This window comes from Cyphomyrmex costatus, unplaced genomic scaffold, assembly GCF_001594065.2.
Source record: "Cyphomyrmex costatus isolate MS0001 unplaced genomic scaffold, Ccosl1.0 scaffold355, whole genome shotgun sequence".
NCBI lineage: Eukaryota > Metazoa > Arthropoda > Insecta > Hymenoptera > Formicidae > Cyphomyrmex > Cyphomyrmex costatus.
In genome coordinates, this window is record NW_017277720.1 from 179,000 (window position 1) to 186,907 (window position 7,908).

A 7,908-nucleotide genomic window follows, 5' to 3' on the forward strand; every position below is an offset into this window, starting at 1 on the left:
CCGTGCTTTCGCGGAAATTAGAGCGTATGGCATCGGCCCAAGCAGCTAGGAGTTTTATTTAGCATCAACATTTCGAGGCGGTCGACCGCCAGCAGCGACAGCGGCCTCTCCCAACCGCGGCTCCGACTGCAACGGTGCTGCCGGATCCGCTGCGGTCCGGCCGACGCGGATTTATTACGCAAGACTCTGGAGGAACACGAGCGGTGGTCCGCGTAATTTCGATGATGCCTGCAGCTCGACTTCCCGCTTCGTGTCCGTGCGAGAGAAAGCTTCGCCGGTTCAATACCGTCGCGAAACAATTCGAGATTTAGAAAGCACTCGTAAATGGGGGAAAAAATTCTAATCAAAATTCGTAAGAGAATTTGTAGCAAAAAACAGGATTTATCATCTGAAAATGCATAAAGGACAGAAAGTCTTTTTTTATCATATAAAAGAGATCTTTAGAAACTCTCGAGCGAGATATTAAATTCTAATTTTATATTAATTAAATTAAAAATTTACATATTTATATATATAGACAGGGGGAATCTTAATTCTTGACTTTTTTTGTAGGGGGAAAAGCAGAGTTCTTTCAAACTCATTTGACACGCAGATAATAGTTGACAAGACTTGCTGTAATAGTACGCTATGGCAAGCTATTTTCAGAATACAGATCTGGATGTTTAGCTTCGCGCAACCTATCAATATCCATGGTTAAATTACGCGCCCTGCGCTCGCGAAAAACCCATAAAACGATTTGCGTAACAAGCCTGAATATAGGGTAAACTCGGGTATGATGGCCATAGTTTTTTAAAATGCAAAAAACATACATTTATTCCTGTTACTTTTTAATAATATTTGGGATATTACTTTCATTGAAGCTTAAAGTAACAAATACTATCGAAATTAAAGAGAAAACACTTAACAGAACTTTAATATTATCAAAATATTACAAAGTAAGCATTGGCCATCTTATCTGATTTTTAGGGATAAGATGGCCATGATATTATAGGATAGCTGACCATACATATTTTATGTTAAAAAAAATCAAACAAAGATTTATTAAGGAAACCAAACAAAGACTTTTATCATTGATAATAAAAAAAAATGTATAATAAAAAAAACAATGTTTTTTATGTTTATTACTTATCAGTTTTTGAAATAATTTTGCCACACGTTTGACAAACATCAACAAATGATGTACAGGTTTCATGTAACCACCGTTTGCAACGGATGCATTGAATCCAATCTACTTTTTCCATTGTGAACTTATAATCCTTTTCACATTACTACGAAAAAAAGTGAGCCATCTTACCCTAACTGTAACGGAAAGATAGCCATAGTATTTATAAATAAATAGTGAAGATAAAAATATTAATTATAGGTTACATTGAAATTTACGTATATTTATTGTGTATGTAATGTCGATTACAGCAGCTTAACTGTAATTTATTTGATATTATAACGGTTTTTAGCAGACATTTGGAAAACTTTGCAGATAGTCGAAAGAAAAAATATTAGATAATATTTATAATATTATTTTGAATAGTGTATTTACATAAACTACTGTAAATATTGATTATTTATAAGAAAGAATAGAAAAATGCACTATTTGGTAATTATTGGGGAAATTATGACTTATGGCTATCTTTTCCGTATGGCATAATACCCGAGTTTACCCTACACTAGAAATTTGACATATTAAAGTTGTAGAAAATTATTTCTCTCTTTTTTTTTATACCTATAAAAAAAAAAGATATCTTTTCTCTGAAGATTTCAAGCTTCGGATCTTTTATATAACATTTATCGAAGTTCACGACAAAAGGTGCGTGGTCAAACTTATAATTAGGATGTCACTTTTGACGTTTGCAATTATATATATAAAAATGCAAATAGGGCGTAGAGCCAATTTTATCTAACACATTAATTTAATTCATATGATAATACAATAAAACAAAATCAAACAAGTTTCGACATCGATCGTGTCATTTTCAATGATACAGCAATATATCTACATAAAAGTTAAACTGTCATTACATAAATTCATAATACTAAAATTCGAGAATCTGTATATAAACTTAGACTTCATATCTGTTATTCCATCTTTGATCCTAATAAAAATATAAATTTTAACATTGTTTAAAAAATTCAAAAACTAAAAGTCATATTCACCTAGTCACAAATTATTAAAATCTAATACAAATATAAAAGTCATATATACCTCAAAAATAAAAATCAAAATAAATCCATATGTAAAAGTCATTCTGCGTCAATTTAATGTAAAACATGTAAGGTTTAAAACGGATAAGATACCTTGCAACTATCAAGCACACGTATCAATGTTAAAGAAGATAATGTCGTTGGAAAAGAAAGTCAAAAGATATAATAATAAAATAAATATAAACAAGGAAAGATAAATTTAAGACGAAGATAAAGAATGTATCATATTATTATACATTTCTGGCAATAACTCCAGTTTGCAATTATGCTCCAATTTAACTGCTTTACTTACGTTTTGAGTGTTAATGAAACATAAATTTCTATCAGATAATTACCTTAATCTGCAAGCTCATTGACTTAAAAAATCTTTATTTTGCGTAGAAAATTTAAATCCCTTTTCCTTTATGATTGAAATACTAATAAACTTAATTTTCCGGTTGACAAATAATAAAATTTTAATGCAACTTTCATAGCAGCGATTGCATTTAAATGAATACGATTGTTGATTATTTATTCATAGTCCTATTTAGGTCGTGGGACAGCAGCAAATGAACACGCTGATCCGCTTACTGCGAATTTAGTCAATCTCAGCGGACAACGGTCGTGAAATTTGCTCACAAAGCTCGCACCAGCCCTCATAGTAAAATCCGACATGTATTCGGATTAATCACAATTGTGACTGAAAGTTTTAAGGCACTACATATTATCTACACAGATATACATATACATACATATATATGTATGTATGTGTATGTATATATATGATACACAGGATGTTTGATAATTCTACCGACAACGTTCGTGTGCTGGTAAAGCGGACTAAACTGAGACGGAAAGTCCTCTATCATTTTAGAAAAAAATTTCACAATATTAACAAGATATTAATTACTAAAAGTCGTCAGATATTGATCTTCAATAATTTTTTATTCAAGTACTAGGTATTAGCTTCACAGAAAAACAGCAAGTGACAAAAAAGGTTTATTTTCTTCTCATAGAATTCCGAGAATTTTTTTATCAATTTTTTAGTATTGCCAATTTCTCATTGCTTACTATTTTTAACGAATATGAGAAAATGCGATACTAAATATGCATTAATCTAAATATGTTTGTCTTTCTCTTTTTGGATACAATACATTTAGCGGAATATCCTCTCATCAAAGTATTTCAGATGTAAAAGTATAATAATATAATTGAAAATAAAATTATATATATAAAATGATAAATATGTATATGCAGCGATAAATTAACGATCGTACAATCGAATCTTTTTTACACCATTTTCGAAAACTTGTTCTCGGATTGTAAACTTGTATTAAACTAATAACACAACTATCTGGTTTAGCAATTTGCAGAACAATACGTGGTCACAATGAAGAGCTGTTCGAATTTCTAGATTTTGCTGCCAAGTTTAGTCAGCGAGTCACTATTTGCTTTTTCAAGCCCGAAACAAACACAGTATAAAAAGATAATTCGAGTCTCAGAGAATGAGCAAATTATTTGCGACAATAATTAAAAATGTTGTGCAATTTATGATTGCATGCCTAGAATCTTCAAGTCGCAAATTTAAATTCTTCTAAATACAAATACAAATTAATTAAGTTTTTAGAAATTTACATAATAGTTTGTTTTATGTTTGAATTATTATTTATATTTCTTTAATACTTTGTATTTTTCAAAAATATTTATTTGCAAATACAGTTATAAAACAGAATCGATTGTTAAACAAATTAATCAAAGATAGAAGGACTTTTTTTTACAAAAATAATATTGAAAAAGGGATATTAAACAGTCAAAATACAAATAAATTGTTATGCAGACATAAACATATATTAACAAAAGTCACTTAACCTACTTAAACTACTTAAATTCAATAATAACGACATCAGGGTATTTTTTTTCATAGTCCTAACAAAATGCGCAAATACATAAAAGTACAAAAGGACTCTCTTCCTCGTAACTCGAAGAATAATGTTGTATTTAGAATTCAGTGTAACGATTGTGATGCGTCTTACGTTGGACAGACCGGTAGAAAATTAAAAACTAGAATTAACGAACATCGGAATCATATAAGATATACAATACATCGGCACGATCTGTTATAACTGAACATAGACTGCAGCATGATCACGATTTTCAATGGGACAATATAAAAATTTTAGATGAAGAATCATGTTATAGAAAACGCTTAGTATCGGAAATGTTAAATATTAAAAAGCAGAAACAGTCTCAATCTGCAAACTGACACTGAAGGTCTCCATAAGGCATACATACGATCGTATAAATAAAATTCAATCTTTCAATCCGTTGATTTATTTTTCATGTTTAGTTTGTATTGATATGTCACGTTAGTTACACTGTTTTCTCCGCACATCGAATATACGATGTTTCTTTGTTGGAAATTTAATATTTGCGTCAAAAATTTTGTGCTACAATTTTTGGTTTTTAATTTACATATTAATTAGTTATTATCTTACGCTAACAGATGAATTAATCTTCTCATTTAATTAGTCTCACATATGGCCTCGCTTTTCTCTGTTTGGAATTTTGACTTATATTTTATTTTTTATTTTATATTTTATATTTAATGACACGTTTAACTCTTGTATTATATACAGAAATTTTACTTTACATACAATTTTTAACTGGCTTCCATCGGAGTCATGTTCCACATGGATACTCACAAGATTAATACAATTTTATTTCGTGATTCTTCAAGAACATACGTGGTTACAAAGTTTGCGATAATTCGAGTGACAATCCGATGTCTGAAAAGGGCTCAATCCAAGAGCCGAAACTGGTTACGAAATATTACTCAAAGTTTTTGATTTAGAATTAAATTATCTTTAATTAGAATTTAAGGTAGGTTAAGGGACTTTGGTTAATATATGTTTATGTCTGCATAACAATTTATTTTGATTCTTTAATATTTCTTTTTCAATTTGTATTATATATATATATATATATATATATATATAATCGATTCTGTTTTATAACAATTTTTAATTTATATATATATATAAATTAAGTATATATATATATACATATATAAAAATTAAAAATTGTATGATAAAATATGAGTTATCTGTGAAAATAGCATGTTTCTTTCTTCCATACTATTCGAATATTTCGATCGCCAGTGAGTTCATATCAGAACAAAAATGTTTTGACTCATAATAAAAAATAGGAAGATATTTGCAAAATCTGCACCGCGTATCGTACAACTCGCGAAACACTTCCAGCGGACGTGAAAACCAGCCGCTTCTAAAGCAAGTGGCAAGATCAACAGTCGGTCATTTATCAATAGTTGGTCATTGATTTAATTTTATTTTCTCTTTAATTTCATAAATATTCATAGAGATTATAAATATAAAAAGCTACATTTGTCACACTAATTTATCATTTATTTTTATTTAGGATTATCACGCAATATTCTTCATTATGTATTAATGCATATTTTATTTTATGTCTCATACGAAGCGTAAACAGAGATAATAGTTATTTGTATAATTATAATAACATAATTATATATTTTTATACATATTTATTTTAAAAAATTAACGATTTTTTTCTATGAAATGATTCTTATAGTACTATAATTTTCAGAAATTTTTAAAAAATATTGGGAGACATGAAGCTTTATACGCAGTTGATGATTTATATCTACTTCTACATATACAGAAAGATTTAATCGTGTATAATGAATAACATTCTGCAGCCACTTACGGTTTATCATTTTTTAATGAAAGAGAATTAATTACATTAAAGATCTATTATAGCAGATATGATACTATCTTATAATTATTATCATAGATATAATTATTATCATAGATACAATATCATAATTGTAAGACAGTACAATGTTTTGAATGAAAGATAGTATTTTGAAAAAGATAAGCCTGCATTCACATAAAATACGATGCAACATGTTATTATCTGTGAAGTAATGTAATCTTTATTTTTTTCAAACGAAACTTGTCCTCAGAATATCTTTATACAGATTCTACTTTAATGATTGTAACCATTTCAATTTTAATTGTTTATATCACGTTTATGTTATATATAAAGAGAAGTAGAAGAAAATAGTGAGACGACTGAAAATGCATGTACAAGTTGAATAAACGTTTAAAAGGAATGTAAACGACTCCCCATGTTTTATCATCTGTTTCCATCGAGAGTTAACGTTGCAGAAATAAAACGTAAAAGGAAAATCTATTTTTATTTACAATGCACATCGTAATTCAAGAAAGTGAGAGGTGGACAGCATCTAGATCTTAATACAATATTGACACACTTTTGATGTTTTATCGATTACGCAAAGCAAGTGCGTAAGTAACAATTAATGTTCTAAAAGGAAGAAGGTTTACTTGTTTTTCGACTGCGTTATTTTCAACTTTGTATGCTTGTTTAACGAAATAAATATCCGATTTCGCAAAAATGGAAAAAAGAGGGGAAGTATAAAAGGTTTTATTTTTTTAGTGTAAAAAATTCGACTAAAAATAGTCCTGCGTTTATTTTATTTACATGTGATATAAAAATATATCGGAATATCTCTCTCTACGTTTATCTGTACGCGTAACATATTGATCGACCTTTTCAAGATAACAATCATGAATCAGTCACGTTCTGCGTTCAAATCCTCAGAATCAAATGAATTAACTTTATAGAGATTAGATTAATCTACTATATTGTTTAGTACTTTATTTTCTACAAAGAGAGAGAGAGAGAGAGCGAACTAAACTGAGTCCGAAAGTCTTCTACAATTTTCAATTTTTGCAATAGTTAACGAGTTATTAATTATTAAAATTCGCCCGGTCAAATACAAGTACACTGCGAGATACAGCCACCCAGCGATTGAGGCTGCTAGGCGCGGAAATTATTTCTTACTAATAACTTAATAAGCAATTTTCATTGTATTCAGTTTGTATTCAGCGGTAGACTGCTAAGCCGATACAGCTTAGCTAAGTTAAGACAGCAATTTTTATCAATTAATAACTTGTTAACTATTGCGAATATATTGAAAGTCGCAGAAGACTTACATTGATTCGGTTTACTCCGTTTTATCTGCATACGAAAATAGTTGCTACAGTCAAATTATGGCAATTGCAATCGTATTTTTCTCATGGCGCATCTTTGTCCCCCGTTACTCATTCAAGCAGTGTGAATATTCGCGGCGGGCGCAGACAGTCGGCAGCACTAAAAAATGAAAGCGAGTTTATTCTAGCTAAGCGCGGAGCTGATACTGGCTGATGGAGAGGGATGCAGGAACCTCTTGAAGATAACCCGGAGCTATCCGTGGAGGTATCAAAACGATCACACAGGCTGGGCTTCAAAGTCGGCGCCAGTGCGAGGTCTCTATAAATGCGTGGCATTCGTCCATGCCTTTCCAGTCGGTGGGAGGTCAGCCTTTCCGTGGGAACGGTACACCGCCGTGACGATACGACGCAACGCGCTTCGAATACATCGCGACGTTTATCTTTTCCCCCTTGATCGTTTCACGGTCCTATCCTTCCCGCTGTGTCTTTTCGCGAAGCGCCGCGGCCCGATCACCGATTGCATCATCACGTGACGAGTAAACCGGCGGCAGGTGAAATTACGCCGCGCGGAATGGGCTTTTAGTGCGACCGATTTTCCTTCGCGCTAAACCGGCGCGGAACTCGCGCGCCGCTAAAGTTACTCCTTGGAATGCCAGTGAGTGTGTTGCGCATCCCC

General features: G+C 31.2%; 1 protein-coding gene across 1 annotated transcript in view; it reads left to right on the plus strand.

The window, feature by feature from the left end:
- Positions 1 to 7,874: 7,874 nt before the first annotated feature.
- LOC108776358 (probable cytochrome P450 6a13) overlaps positions 7,875 to 7,908 on the plus strand; it is a 7,991-nt gene continuing 7,957 nt past the window's right edge. Inside the window, exon 1 of the mRNA XM_018542957.1 lies at positions 7,875 to 7,887. The gene's annotated coding sequence lies outside the window, so the exon portion shown is untranslated. The remainder of the gene's footprint in view (positions 7,888 to 7,908) is intronic.